At 58.8% G+C, this 14,902-nt stretch overlaps 1 protein-coding gene and 1 long non-coding RNA gene across 4 annotated transcripts in view; one reads left to right on the top strand and one right to left on the bottom strand.

Moving 5' to 3' along the window:
- GPR68 (G protein-coupled receptor 68) overlaps positions 1–14,902 on the top strand; it is a 29,464-nt gene that overhangs the window by 646 nt on the left and 13,916 nt on the right. For 2 of the 3 annotated variants that reach the window (XM_089322708.1, XM_008272121.5), the window contains exon 1: positions 11,391–11,599. The exons of the other annotated variant lie outside the window; for it this stretch is intronic. The gene's annotated coding sequence lies outside the window, so the exon portion shown is untranslated. Of the gene's footprint in view, positions 1–11,390; positions 11,600–14,902 lie in introns of those variants that run through there. 3 annotated transcript variants of the gene reach the window in all.
- The window catches only part of LOC149120150 (uncharacterized), a 34,527-nt gene that overhangs the window by 17,263 nt on the left and 2,362 nt on the right, over positions 1–14,902 (bottom strand). Inside the window, exons 2-3 of the long non-coding RNA XR_016226855.1 lie at positions 13,159–14,254; positions 5,670–8,638 (exon numbers count right to left, since the gene is read on the bottom strand). This is a non-coding gene — a long non-coding RNA (uncharacterized LOC149120150). The remainder of the gene's footprint in view (positions 1–5,669; positions 8,639–13,158; positions 14,255–14,902) is intronic.

Here is a 14,902-nt window from a genome sequence, read left to right as displayed (position 1 = left end):
TGTGGCCCAGGGGTCCTGCTGTGGGGCCGGGGAGCGGGGTCAGGTCTCCAAGCCCTCCATGTCACCGGCCCTGGGCAGCCCTGGCTAAGGCACAGGGAAGAGCGTGGGGGTGGGAAGGATGTCGAGGACCCCAACCCAGGTTGGAGGTCCTAGACAAGGCTGGGGCACAGCATCCTGCCCGGGCCCAGGGAGCGGAGGGGTGAGGCAGGGCTGACGCTGGCTGACCTCCTGCCGGGGCCAGGTCTCTCTCGTGGATGCCATTTACCTGTCCCGTCCATTCCTGACCTCCTCAGGCTGGGCCTCTGCCGAGTGTTGAGCTCAGTCCTGCCCAGACGGCCCAGGCACCCCGGGGGGCTCTGCTCTGCTTTTTCCTGCCCTAAATGATCAAATAAAGGGGGCACCTGAAGCCAGCAGTACATGCCTGGGCCAAGGAGACATCCAAGTCCCTGCCATCAGCCCTACCTTTTGTATCCACAGCACCACACACACCCGTCACTAGCAAGCTGCCCTGGACACCTCCTGCTCTCCCTGCAGGTTTCCATTTGGTATCACCTCTTCCGGGAAGACCACCCTGACTGCAGTCCTCTGGGATCTTGAGCTTTTGTAATTTGAGCCCCCAGAGCACAGCCCCTCCCTGCCTACTACTGTCCTCCAGTCTTGTCATTGAATCCTGGTTTTCTATTTTAAATCAGTTTTAAAATCCTCAGCCACTCACATTCCATTTAAGTGTGTATATCTTAAATATTTTAAATGTGTGTATATATTATTATATATATGCTATTTTTCTTTGAATATTTCACTTTGGAAACGGGATTATTGTGGAACCTTCTATTCAGGGAACAGAAAGAAGCCTACAACCTACATCTTCTCATGTTTGTTTTGTTAAATTTGTATTTATTCTCGTTTTCTTTGAAAGATAAAGGGAGGGACAGAGGAAGAAAGATCTCCCATCTGCGGTTCACTTCCCTAATGCCCACAACAGCCAGGGCTGGGTAAAGCCCAGTCCAGGAGCCAGGAGCTCCACCCAGGTCTGCATGTCGGTGGCATGGCCCCAGCTACTGCTGTCTGCCAACATGCGCATTAGTGGGAGGCAGAGGAGCTAGGACTTGAACTCCCGTATGGCACGTGGCCGTTCCGAGCAACTTACGGGCTGTGCCCCCTCCCCATGCTGCTCATGAACGTCCCATCACGTTCATTGCAGTCGGCACCCCTTGGGTGCAGACCCTGTTAGGGCTCCTGACCCAGGAAAGAGGCGCCAGCAGCCCACTCCCAGCTCTCAGACAGTCTCACTGCCTCTCCACGGCTCTCGCTCTGTCCCCACCCCTACCCCCTGCCCAGCATTCGCAGTGCCTGCTGGGGGGTGAGGATTGGGATGTGGAGGTGGCTGGTGACGGAGGGAATCCCGGAAGAGGAGTCAAGCCCCACATGCAGCGGGACGTAGGGGTCAGTTCCAGGGCAAGAGGTAAAACCCCACTCGTGGTTCTACTAGAAATTAAAGATTTTTTTTTTAAGAGGTAGAGCTGCAGACAGTGAGGGAGAAACAAAGGGCCACAATGGCCGGAGCTGGGCCAATCGGGAGCCAGGAGCTTCCTCCGGGTCTCCCACACGGGTGCACGGGCCCAAGGACCTGGGCCATCCTCCACTGCTTTCCCAGGCCATAGCAGAGAGCTGGATCGGCAGTGGAGCAGCCAGGACTAGAACCAGCGCCCATGTGGGATGCCGGCGCTGCAGGCAGAGGATTAACCCACTGTGCCACAGCGCCAGCCTCTGTATTAGAATCTAATGGATTATTTTTAGAAAGGAAATTGCACCCCTCCCCTAGACGTGGAAATTCGGGATGACCACCCCGTGCCACCGGCGGAAGCACACTGAGCAGACAGACGGAGCGAGGGGAGCCCGGGGTGCTCCTGAGTTTTAGCCGACACCTGGTGCTGTGCGACATGCTGGCGGCCAGCAGGAACCGGAAGGGGGTTTTCTTTTTGAAAGAGTATTTGTTTGAAAGGCAGAGCACCAGGGAGAGCTTCCATCTGCTGGTTCACCCCCAAAATGACTGCAGCAGCCAGGACCCGGCCGAGGCTGGAGCCGGGAGCCAGGAACTCCATCGGGGTCCCCCATGTGGGTGGCAGGGGCCCAAGAGTTTGGGCCCCCTTCTGCTGCCTTCCCAGGTGCATTAGCAGGGAAGTAGATGGGAAGCCCAACAGCCTGGACTCAAACCAGCGCCCCAGTGTGGGATGCCAGAGTTAGAAATGGCAGCTTAACGCGCTGTACCACATCACCAGTCCCAAGAGGGGTGTTAAGGACATCCTACCCTCTTGGGGCCGGCGCTATGGTACAGTGGGTTAAAGCCCAGGCCTGAAGCGCAGGCATTCCATAAGGGTGCCAGTTCTAGTCCCGGCTGCTCCTCTTCCAATCCAGCTCTCTGCTATGGCCTGGGAAAGCAGTAGAGGATGGCCCAAGTGCTTGGGCCCCTACATCCACATGGGAGACCTGGAAGAAGCTCCTGGCTCCTGGCTTCAGATCGGCTCAGCTCCAGCCATTGTGGCCATCTGGGGAGTGAACCATTGGATGGAAGATTCTCTCTGTCTCTGCCTCTCTCTGTAACTGTCTTTCAAATAAATAAAATATTAAAAAAAAAAAAAGACATCCTACCCCCACCTGAGGCTTCCTCCATAGTGTAATAAGATGAATTAAGACAGACGTGGACTGGAAATAGCAAGATTTATCACTGAGCTTCAAACAGCACCTGCTGAACGCAGGCCCCCACACAGGGCCTGGACTGATAGTCAGCAAACCCTGTTTTATCCTGTGAATATCAGCCGATGGGCCACTTCCTCCAGGAAGCCTACCTTGATGTGTCCTCTTAACAAGTTGTATGTCCCTGGCTTTAACCCTTGGCAGATTTTATTGAAAAAGCACTCTCTCTTCCCCTCCAGAGTCTAAGTTTCCTAAGGACAACCTTGAGGTCATGCTCGCCTCACTAGCAGGTTTCACGGCCCCTCCAGCACGCACGCACGCACACGCACACACACACGTGTTGAGTGAACACATGATCGCACAGTGAGTGACTAACTCCGCCAGTCTCCTTGACTTCCGTCCCGGCCTGCTTCCAGTACTGCTTTTTCTCTGTTGCTCTCTGCCCCTCCCTTGCTCACCCAGACGCCACACGCTGCATCCTTCAAGGCGCAGCAGGGCTGTTAATCAACAGAGTCACGCTGTTCCCTCTGGCCGGGCCCAGGGCACACTCAGTCCCCTGGCCTGCGCGTTCCAGTTTCCGCAGGGCACAGGGACTGCGGGGGGAGGCTGCAAGCCGGCTTCCCTGGGCCCATCCTTCCTGGAAGCGCCTGTGTTAGTTTCCCGTTGCACGAAACAGCGCCAGTTCCCGCCCTTGGAATTCTGGAGGTCTGAAACGGGTCTCTTGGGGCTGAAATTGCAGCACTGGCCACGCGGGTGTCCTCTGTGGACACTCTGTTCCGTGGCCTCTTGCACTTCCTGGTCGCCACTCACATTCCTTGGCTCACGGCCCCCACCCGTCCTCAAAGCCCCCCTGTGGCAGGTGCATTTGCTTCTCTGTGGAGTCCCCACCACCACCTCCCCCTTTCCCTCTGGCGCTTACACTGCCTGCTTGGATAAGCTCGTAGCCCCTAATGTAATCACACATACGCACACGCACACACGCGCGTGCACACATACACACGCACACACACACATGGTCCTTGCATGGCAGGTGACAGTGATGGCAGAGGTTAGGGCCTGGGCATCTCCGGAGGCCCCTCTGCTGCCGTCTCTGGCTGCCCCTGGCCGTCAGACGCCGCCACGCTGGCTGCCAGGCTCCTGGCAATAGCCGAGGGTGACCGAGCACTCACTGTGGGCCAGGAGCTGTGCCAAGCCCCTGCACACACCCTCCTGCGGGAGGCCGTCCTCATCCTTTCCCCTTCCACAGGAGGAACGGCGAGGTCGGTGAGCGTGGCCCGCAGCGGAGCTGGGGCTGAACCCAGCAGCCTGGCTCCGGAGGTCGCCTTCCCGACCTGCCAGCCGGGCTGCTTCCCTGCCACCATCGACGCTCGGTGGAACATTTTCAGAGTTTTCTAGGTGAGGCTCCCTGTCTGGGTTACGGATTCTCGGCCTGGCCTCATTTCTTTCAGCCCCTTGCCGCCACCCTAGTGCCATGCACGTCCCGGGCCCCCAGGCCGCTCTGCAGGAAGGTGGGAGGGGAGCCTCCGTGGTCGCTTTGAGCGCTCTCAGCAGTTAGGTCCAGAAAGGACCCTGTGGGCGCACGCTCTGCCCTGCATCCCTGCCCTCCCCAGCTGCACAGGAGCCCCGAGGGAGGCAAACCTTGTCAATCAAACGAAGCCAACACTGTCACCAGAGCGGGACACACAGACCCTCGCCATGGCGGCTCGAGGGGCGAAGGGCGGCGCGACATTTACGGAGCACTGAGAGGGGCAGGTGCGGATGGAAGACCTCTAGACTCATTAACTTGTTCAGTACAACGGCCGTGTGAGGGGTTGGGGTTAGCCCCGTTTTTGCGGATAAGGGAACCTGCCCAGGGTCACCTGGCCAGTAAGTGGACGGCGCAGTCTCCATGAGCAGGGGTGGTGCAGTAGCCCCAGCCCGGCCCACCCACTGCGGTCAGCAGAGTCAGCGCTTCACCACGCCAACTCAATACCCGGCGCAGGCGGAGGGAAAGGCTATTTCAGCTCACGGTCCAAGGCTGGGTGGCCCCGTGGGGCTGCTGTCTGATGAGAGCAGTGGATAGTGGAACACATGCAGGGGAAGGATCAAGTTCAAGGACAGAAAGGCTTAAACCCATGAAAGCAAGACCCACACTCAGCAGCGCAAGCACCGAATCCTAAAGCCCCGTGTTGGGCACACGGTGGCAGCTGGGTGAGCTCCCAAGGGTTCGGGCAGCCCTGGCCCTGTTGCACAGCTCTGCCTGGCCTTTGAAAATCCCTGGAAGCCGCCACGACTCCTTAACTCTTGCATTCTTCATACCTGCAAAAGAAGCATCACCTGGACTCCAAGGGCTACCATCGGCGGGAGCTGCACCTGAGCCTCCAGGCGCCCAGGGCTCTGAAACGCCTTCGGTGCTTCTCCCATTGTTAACACCTGACTCCCTCTGACCTGGGCTACTACTCTCCTTAGCAAGCAGTCTCTCCACCATGCACTCCCAGCCCCCAAAGCCTTTTTCTTTGCTCCTCCCCTGGCCAGGCTGTGAATTTCCCAAATCTTCCTGCTCTGCTGGCTTTGGCTTCTGATTCTCACTGTGAAACTGACACCCAGTGGCCTGGAACGCCCACGCCCGCCCACGCCGCAGCCTGAACACGCTGCAGCTTTGCAACCAAACCAGTCCTCCAGATCTGAGCTCAGAGACCCACAAAGCGTGGGATACAACACAGCCGGGTTTTATGCTGCAGCCAACCTACCGCCATCGCCGTCACCATCCACGTTTCTATCGACATGGGGGTATTCTGATTCAGGCGTTAGAATCCCCGACAGCGCTCTGCTTGTAGCATTCAAGGCTCCCCCAGCCTGCTTCTCCAGACTTCCAGCACCCACCCCCCGGTAACAGTTCCAAAGCTGTCTACATTCTTAGTGGCAGTGGAGCTGCCACTCCTTGGCCCCCTCTGTCTTAGCTCTTCACACCTACACAAACACCTGGGAGAACGTACCGAGGAGGGAAGGTGTGTTTGGGCTCACTGTTTTGGAGGTTCACAGTCCAAGGCTGGCCGGCCGGCCTCACCAGTCTGGTGTCCAGTGAGGACAGTGCAGAGTGGGATACATGCAGAGAAAAGATGGCGGAGACACCCCGGAAGCAGAGCGGGCTGCTGGGCCTGGCTCAGGCTTTTATAATCAATCCTCTCACAAGCACTACCTCTCAGGACACGCCCCCAATAACCTAAGGCCCTCTCACTAGGCTCACCTCCTAGACATCACAATTGAATCAAGTCTCCACCCTCCTGGTACGTCAACCCCTGACTGGGAGTTAGCGATCTGCAGGAGTTCCAAAGCCCTATCGTCAAATCATCGCACCTGCAGGTCTTGCGCTTCTTCCACCTGTCAGCCTGGGCCCCTGGTTTCCATGTCAACCAGACTTCGTGCAACCACCTTTACATGTGATTCTTATACCAGTCATCATTATTAAACACATTTAAAATTAATTTATTTGAGAGGCAGGCAGGCAAACAGCTCTTACCCCCTGTTCATTCTCCAAACGCCTGCAATGGCTGGAATTCAAGCCAGGCTGCTATGTAGGTGGCAGGGACCCAACCACCTGGGCCATTGTCTGCTGCCTCCAAGGGTATAGCAATGACAGGAAGCTGGGATTGGAACTGAGCCAGGACTTGAATTCAGGCACTCCGGGATGGGATGCGGCCATCCTAACAGCATCCTAACTACTAGATCAAATGCCCACCCCATCAACCCCATTTTAAAGAAGGGGGGGGGGCCGGTGCTGTGGCATAGTCGGTAAAGCCACCGCCTGCAGTGCAGGCATCCCATATGGGCGTGAGTTCAAGTACTGGCTGCTCCACTTCCAATCCAGCTCTCTGCCATGGCCTAGGAAAGCAGTAGAAGATGGCCCAAGTCCTTGGACCCCTGCACCTGTGTGGGAACCCAGAAGCATGGGAGACCTGGAAGAAGCTCTGGGCTCCTGGCTTTGGATCGGCGCAGCCCCAGCTGTCACGGCCAATTGGGGAGTGAACCAGCGGGTGGAGGACCTCTCTCTCTCTCTCTCTCTGCCTCTCCTCTCTCTGTGTAACTCTGACTTTCAAATAAATAAATCTTTTTTTAAAAGATTTTTATTTGTTTATTTTTCAGGTAGAATTACAGACAGTGAGAGAGGGAGACAGAGAGAAAGGTCTTCCTTTCATTGGTTCACTCCCCAAATGGCCACGACAGCCAGAGCTGGGCTGATCCGAAGCCAGGAGCCAGGTGCCTCCTCCCGGTCTCCAACACAGGTGCAGGGTCCAAGCACTTGGGCCATCTTCCACCACTTTGCCAGGCCACAGCAGAGAGCTGGACTGGAAGAGGAACAGCCAGGACTAGAACTGGCGCCCATATGGGATGCCGGCTCTGCAGGCCGAGGATTAACCCAGTACACTGTGGCGCTGGCCCCTCAAATAAATAAATCTTTTTTTAAAAAAGAAGAAACTGGGGCCCAAGGAGGCTGCTGAACTTTGCAGAGCTCTCAAGGCCAGAAAGCGACAGATGTAGGAATGAATCGTGGTGTTCAGACGCTGAGGTCCTCTCCATGCCCCGCTTTCCCCAGCTGCATCAGCCGGAGCAAGCCCAGCCTGAAGGCTTCCTTCTGGAGGCGAGTGCAGCCAGGAGAGTGGCAGTGTCCCCTCGTCCTCCAGGTGTGTGTGTGCTCTCACTTCCTCAGGCCTCGAGCCGACTTCCCACCGGGGTTCCAGTCTCCTGCCTTCAGGGCCCCCACTAGTCACCGACTGCCTGAGAGCCCTCGGATTATCTGAGTGGGAGCAGAAGCAGTTTTGTGGTGTTCGTCACCTCAGGCTGGAGCCAGCAGCGGTCGTTCTCAGAAAAGCCAACTTCTCGCTGCCTGAGACCATCCTGGGAGGGGCTTGACTCAGCAGCCACAGGCATTGCTCAGAAGGGAGCGGCTGTGCACCTGCGGGAGCAGCGGGGCGCTCTGCCCGAGGGAGCCCACAGGGGTGGGATGCACGGGTCGGGGCAGGCACAAGGGGAGGCTTGGGACGGGCAGGGACAGACGCGCACCGGTGCTGGAGCCCAGGGAGGAAGGAGGAGCACGCGGCTGTGCTGCCCGGAAGAGAGAACTGGACGGACGGTGCTTTTCAGAGGCAGGTCCTCTGTGTGCAGTGTTCCGCTCACACACGTTCTTCCATGACTCTGCACTGCAGGGAAGCCACATCCGCCGCACAGGTCTCCGTGCCAGGCCCAGCGGGGAGCCAACGGCATCTTCCAGTGGGGATAATTAAGGGGAATTTAGTGCAAACGTGTGGACAGAGGCAGGGATGGTGCAGCAGGCAGCCCCTGGGACCGGTGTGTCTGGGGAGCTGGCGTTCTCCTTAGGGCTGGAGCAAGGGAGAGAAGTGAAATGCAAGACAGGCGCTCTGAGGGGAGTGAGAGCTCCCTCGGCACCGGGAGGCAGGCACCCTGCAGACGGCAAACACCCCTGATCCGCCCTGTCCACCAAGCCTCTGATTGCCAGCCAATCAGAGGGCAGGGAGCCTGTGACGCAATCCTCAGAGCAGGAGGTGGCGTGGGGGTGGGGTCAGGGTGGGCAAAGCCAAAGCAGGCAGCAGAGCTCGGGCCTGGGGCACGAGCCACCTTGGTGCCTGCCTTCGGCTGCCATTTTTTCGGACACGGGCACTGTGCCATCTTGGGTGTGACGCCAGAGAATGCAGTGGACACGTTGTCCCCAGGCTCAGCGTGAAGCCTGCCTTTAGACAAGAGTCGGACAGCCTGCAGGAGACCGGAGATGCGGAAGTGGGTGCCCAGGCCACTCGGTCGACGCCCACTCCCCGTGGCCACGTCTCGGGAGCCCAGGCCAAGGCGCGAGGCAGTTTCTGTGGGGAAGGATGGTTTTTAATGCCACGTTGCAAAGCAGCATTCCAGGAGCACACACCACAGCCTGCCATTCTCCAGGCCCTGGAAGGTTCTGGAAGACAAGCAAGCTTCGTGTTACTTAGCGAGTTATTTGTTGTCTCGGAGGTTGATTTGGGTCCAAAATTGTTCAGAGGCTGGGTTCTGTTTACACAATAAACCACTGCCCTGCCACCAACCAGATGGCAAGAGACGCAGCGAGGCCCCCGAGTTCCTTTGCTTTTCCATTTTCTTAGGGCGAGCAGGGCCCAAAAGGTGAAACCTAGGTTGCACCGGCCAGCTCCGGATCTGTAAGCACCTGGACCAGGACCCAGACTGTTCCGTCTAAAATGTGTCAACCCAAAGGGGACTGGGTAGCCGTTTGGCTCCATGGTTAAGAGGCTGCTTGGGCCACCCACATCCCCCGGTCAGAGGACCTTGGTTCAAGTCCTGGCTCCACTCCTGATTCCAGCTTCCTGCCCACACACGCCCTGGGAGGCAGCAGGTGACGCTCAGACAGCTGGGTTCGGCCACACACAGGGGAGACACAGACGGCGTTCCTGGCTCCTGGCTTCGACTTGACCCAGCCCTGGCCCTCACAGGCTTCTGGACAGTGGACCAGTGGATGGCAGATACCCTTCTCTCTCTCTCCCTCTCTCTCTCTTTCTCTCTCTTCTTTCAAATAAATAAAAATTTTAAAGGGGAGGGGAGCTTGTTTCCAGAGTGTTTACATCATGAAAGTCGTCTGTAAACAGAGACCATGGGACAGAAGAGAAGCGGGGAGCCAGGGCCACCCAGTATTGCCACACTGTGCCAACTGCAAGACCACCAAGTGACAGGCCGCAGCGGGTGTGGCCCCCTGGACCCGTGCTGCGTGGTAGCCCTGGCGCGACGCACTTGGTCATAAGCTTGCTGCGTGTCATCTGTACTCACAGGGCTGCGAATCCCCGGCCGGCAGCTGAGCGTGGCTTTCACACACCCTCTGCTCTCCTGGAAGGAGGTGGGGGGAGGTAGTAACTTCATTAATATTTCTAAATTGCTATTTCTTTGAGATGCAGAGAGAGAGTTCCCATCCCACTGGTTTGCTCCCCCAAAGCCCACCGTGGCTGGGGTGGTGCCAGGATGAAACCAGAGACTCAGATCTCCGTCTGGGTCTCCCAGGTGGAGGGCAGAGACCCAACTACTTGTGCCATCACTGCTGCCACCCAGGGTCTGCACTGGCAGGAAGCTGGAATGAAGCAGAGCCAGGACTCGAACCCAGGCCCTCTGATATAGGATGCAGGCATCCCAACAGCTATGCAGCGCCTGAGCCAGCAGCTTCAGAGTCAGAACTCATCCAGGTCCTGGCTCCAGGCAACTGATGGGACGTCAGCTTCCTCATCTGTGACACGCAGTGAATAAAGGGATCGGAGACATCCCGCAAGAGCCCCAAGGACAAAACAAGCATGCAGACAATAACAATGACAACAGTAACAACAATAACAGTAACTTGAACTGAGCCCTAGGATGCGCTGGGTGCTGTGTGTTGAGCTAGGGGCTAGACTTGACCCATGGAATCATCTTAGCCCCCTCCCAGTAGCAACCCCATTTCACAGACAGGAAAGGAGCAGAGATGAAGAGACTTGTCCAGGTCACGCCCCCCCAAGGACGCGGAGCTGGGATTCAAACCCAGACGCTCTGGCTTTCCAAGCCCAACCCCTAACAGGTGCATTCATTTTGGTAATTTTTGAAAAAACAGATGTACATTTTACAGCTTGAATAGTCCACCCAGAAAACCCCATCTGTGAAGATTTGCAAGACAGAGAGATTTCAAAGCACGGCCCAGTGAGCAGGCTGATTTGCACTCTGAAAGTGCCCGCTGGGAGGCGGCCCCTGCCCCCTGGCCCTCCTTCCTCCCCCTCGGTGCCCAGCGGGAAGCAGAGGTGAGGTGGCCGCTGTCCCCAGGCTTCCTCCATCCCTAACCCCAGCCATCTGTCCTGAGACTTCTCTTCACTAACAGGAACAGGGGCTCCCTGCACCGAGCTGGGCCCTGGGCTGCAGGCAAGGGGCATGCGGACGAGGCACCGCGTGCCAGCAACCCCAGAGGGAGTGCAGAGGATGCCGGGAAGGCGGCCACGTGGGCACAGAGGGGGCTCTGCACACATTGCCTGGGCGACCAAGAAGGCTCCTAGGGGAGGTGACTTTTGGGTGTTGGGACTGGGGCAGAGTGGGACAGGAGGTCTTTGGAGTAGCGAGGGACGTAGGAGCCGCAGCGTGCAGGTGCAGAAGATGCCAAGGGCCGGCGGAATGAGGCGACCCACAGGTGGGGGTGAGGGCTCTGGCCCACCGGCCTCTGCGACCTCGGGCAAGTCGCTTGACCTCTCTGTGCTTCATTCCCCTGTATGCCCAATGGGGACAGGATCAGGGAGTTAACCGATTTAAGTGCATGCAGGAAGCGCCTAATGAATGCAGGCTGCAACTGTGGTTACAGCTTGTGGGGCAGAGGGCAGGGGGCCCTCTCAACAGGCCCAGTAGGAGGTCCTCCGTGGAGGTGCTCAGGCTCCGGGGAGCGCAGGGACAGGGACACAGCCGCGGCCAGCGGAGTGCCGGCGCAGGCAGGCTGCGCTGGCTCCGGGCTGAGGTCGGGGCCGGTGGAGAGGGACCGGAGCAGCAGTGAGCAGGCGGTGCTGGGGAGCTGCTGCGGACGGCCGGCGCTCCCGGGAGCCCGCGTGGCCGAGAGGGAGCCCAGTCCTCCCGCAGCGAGGCCGGCTCGAGCGCCACAGCGCTCCCGAGCGAGCGCGCGCCCGGCTGCACGGCGGCGGGGGAGGGGCTGCAGTACCTCCGGGGCAGGTGTGCAGGGCGCGAGCTCTCCGGGCAGGCGCCTGTGGTCTGCGGTCGGTCGGAATGAGGGGCCGGGCGTGGGCCGGCAGGTCCGGGTGTGCCCGGCCGGCCGGGGCTGGTGGGGACGCGGCTCCGCGAGAGGACGGGACCGCCGGCTGCGTCTCCAGCAGGAGGCGGCGCGGGCCCCTGGCGGGCCCCGACCGACCGTGCCGCGCAGGTAGGGGTCCCCGAGAAGCCCCTTCGCCAGGCCCGTGAAACCGCGAGCAGGGCCTGGCGGGGGTCCGGAGCTCTGCACCCGCGTGACGCGCGGGGCGGGCCGGGGCCGGGCCGGGCGGGGTGTGTGCCCGCTGCCATGCCTCCCTTGGGTGGGGCGTCCGCGGCCGCTGGGTGGCCACCTGGTAATTAGGACCCTCCAACAAGGTGGGACCCTTAACCCTTCGCCGCCCGGGGAGGGGAGAGTGGCCTCGCGGTGGTCGCTGCAGGGCACGCCGCCCGCCCACTGTGGCCACCAGATGGCCCACGTGAGAGGGCTGGCGCGCGGGGGCTTGGGGGCTCCAGGCGTGCTGGGCAGGGGCCGCGCCACGCCGGCTCTGAGAGCCGCTGAGGGAGGAAGGCGGTGTGGGAGAGGGTGCTGCAAATGGTGTTGGGTTCCTTCATTCCCCTGTCCCCGGGTCAGCAGCGGCAGCAGAGGGTAGCGCAGGGGCCACAGAACGGCTGGCCTGGAGGATTTTCAGCTCCCGAACCAGGGGTCTCTCACCTCTGGCAAATCTGTTTTCAAGCCTCAATGTCTCCCTCTGCGAAATGGGCACAACAGCAGCGCTGACTTCCACCGAGGGCCGTGATACCACGCAAGGGGGCTGCTCACGCCAGAGCCTTGCACGGCCTTAAGTGTCAGCTCTGAGGGCTCAGCGACTCCCACGCCCTGGAGAGAGGAAAGCTGCCTAGCAGAAAAGGGAGGGAGGAAACAGGTTCAGGGTGACAGTGCAGGGGTGAGGGTGGGGGCGGCTGCCTGAGGGTTCTGGAAGGGGCGAGCAGGGAGGATGAAGACGGTGGCGGAGGAGTCAGAACGGGCATTAGCATCAGAACCCCTGTTTTAGTTTTTTTTTTTTTTAAATATGTATTTATTTATTCAAAAGTCAGAGTCACAGAGAGAGAGAGAGAGAGATATCTTCAGTCCATTGGTCCATTCCCCAGATAGCTGCAACAGCCAGCGCTGAGCCAGGTGGAAGCCAGGAGCCTCATCCGGATCTCCCATGTGGGTGCAGGGGCCCAAGCACTTGGGCCATCTTCTGTTGCTTTTCCCAGGTCATTAGCAGGGAGCTGGATCAGAAGTGGAGAAGCCGGGACTCGAACCGGCGCTCATATGGGATGCTGATCCAGCTCTCTGCTATGGCCTGGGAAAGCAGTAGAAGATGGCTCAAGTCCTTTGGCCCCTGCACCCACATGGGAGACCGGGAAGAAGCTCCTGGCTTAGGATTGGCACAGTTCCGATCGTTGCAGCCAATTGGGGAGTGAACCATCAGATGGAAGACATCTCTCTCTCTCTCTCTCTCCCCCTCTCCTCTCTCTGTATAACTCTGACTTTCAAATAAATAAATAAATCTTTAAAAAAAAGACATAATAGGCCCTAAAGTGATGTGGGGGGAACAATACTTAATGTGCCACTTATCTATTGCTACACTGCAAACCACAGAAGACACTCAATATTACTAGCTTCAGGTGACACTTCTTTTATCACAAATCTGGTTTGGGCAGGGCGTGGCGGGGGTGACTTACCTCTGCTCTTGGTGACGTCAGCTGCCCTCTTCCACGATCACCCACTTGCAGGGCAGGCGGATTGATCCCTGCTGTCAGCAGGTGGCCAGGGCCTTGGTTTCTTGCAACCTGGGCCTCTCCATGAGGCTGCTTGGCTTCCTCCCAGCATGGCAGTTGGGTTTCAGAAGACAGGAAGTAGGAGCTGCCAGTCTTGTTCAGCCCCGGACTCAGAAATTGACAGTTGCCTCTCCTATCTTCTGTTGGTCATGGAGTGACAGAGCCCACCTAGGTCCAAGGGGCAGGGACTTAGATGCCCCCTGTGGGTGACCAGCGCGTCCATCCATTTGCCAGTGTCATGGACCTCCCAGACTGGAAAGGCCTCTCCCTTGCTTTTCCATTCTCGCCCCTCTGGTGCCATAGTGCTGAGTTGATTCGCCTTTTGCAAGGGATGAAGGGTTTCTCGCGGGAGAGGATCAGCCGGGACACGGACGTCCACAGCGAGGGCTCCAGTCAAATCAGGGCCTCTGAGCCCCGTGCAGGGCGTTCTGCTCGGTGCCTTCTCTCTGTGTCCCGGGGCCCTGTGAGGCTGCAGTCCCCAGCTCCGCCAGCCCTGCCTTTCAAACAGGAGGGAGAAGCCCGGGAGAGAGTGATTCAGAGGCAGGTAGCCGGGCTCGAGGGTAAGGAGCGTGCTGGCGGCTCCCCAGCCCCCGGGAAAGTCTGTCTGTTTTTCATGAGGGCTGCTGTCTGGGGCTTTGCAGTGTCTGTTGCCAGATATTATTAGGTTATTAATTGATGGATGGGAGCACTCGGGGTGGGGAGGCAGGAGGCCCGTGGGGGCTGCAGGCCTGGGTTGCCATGACAACCTGAAGGCCTGTGGTCTGGGCTGCGGAGCCCCGAGCAGGAAGGAGCAACACCGAGCTGCTCAGACCGCAAGCGCTCGGGCTGGCAGCCTCCGCGCCAGCACCAGGCTTCCGTGGCAGTGCGTTCTCACACGGCACCAGCAGCTGTGCCCTTGCTGTGAAACCACCGCTCACCCTGCTGCCTCCTCCTGCACCCGTCAGCACCAAGTCCATTAGCTCCGAACTTCGACTTCGGGCACACTGGCCTTTCAGGCAGCCTGCAGGGAACAAAGCACCTCAGGGTCAGTGATCGCCATGGGTCGGGCGTGCAGAGGACAAAGCAGACGGTGCACCTCCTTCATATGCAGCTGGCTAAGGGGAAGATAAACACCCACGCGCAGACATACACATTCCCACGCGTCACACTTGCTCCTTGTTAAAACCCAGGGGTGCGGCCGGCATGGTGGCCCAGTGGGTGAAGCCACTTATTGAGATGGACGCCCACATGCCGTGTCAGAGCACAGGTTCAAGTTCCGGCTGCTCTGCTTCTCACCCAGCTCCCTGTTAATGCACCTGGGAAGGCAGCAGAGAAAAGCCCAAGTGCTTAGGCCCCTGCCACCCACATGGGAGACCCCAGTGGAGTTCCTGGCTCCTGGTTTTGGCCTGGCTCAGCCCAGCCCAGGCTGCTGCTGGGGAGTGAATCCATGGATAGAAGATCTCTTTCTCTCTCTCTCCCCTCCCTCCCTCCCTCTTAACACTCTGCATTTCAAATAAATAAATCTGGGGGGGGGGAGTACAGCATGTCGGGAACAACTAAGTGCCGGGTGTCTGTGGGCTTCATCCCTTTAATTCTCACAGAAGTCCGCTGGGTGTGTGATTCCCAAGGTCGCAGCACTGAGCAAACCTCACCCTCAGGCCCGGAGCCT

The sequence above is a fragment of the Oryctolagus cuniculus genome, chromosome 20 (assembly GCF_051225735.1).
Source record: "Oryctolagus cuniculus isolate XC-2025 breed Fujian yellow rabbit chromosome 20, ASM5122573v1, whole genome shotgun sequence".
In the NCBI taxonomy this organism is placed as follows: domain Eukaryota; kingdom Metazoa; phylum Chordata; class Mammalia; order Lagomorpha; family Leporidae; genus Oryctolagus; species Oryctolagus cuniculus.
This window is presented reverse-complemented; position numbering and strand designations above follow the sequence as displayed.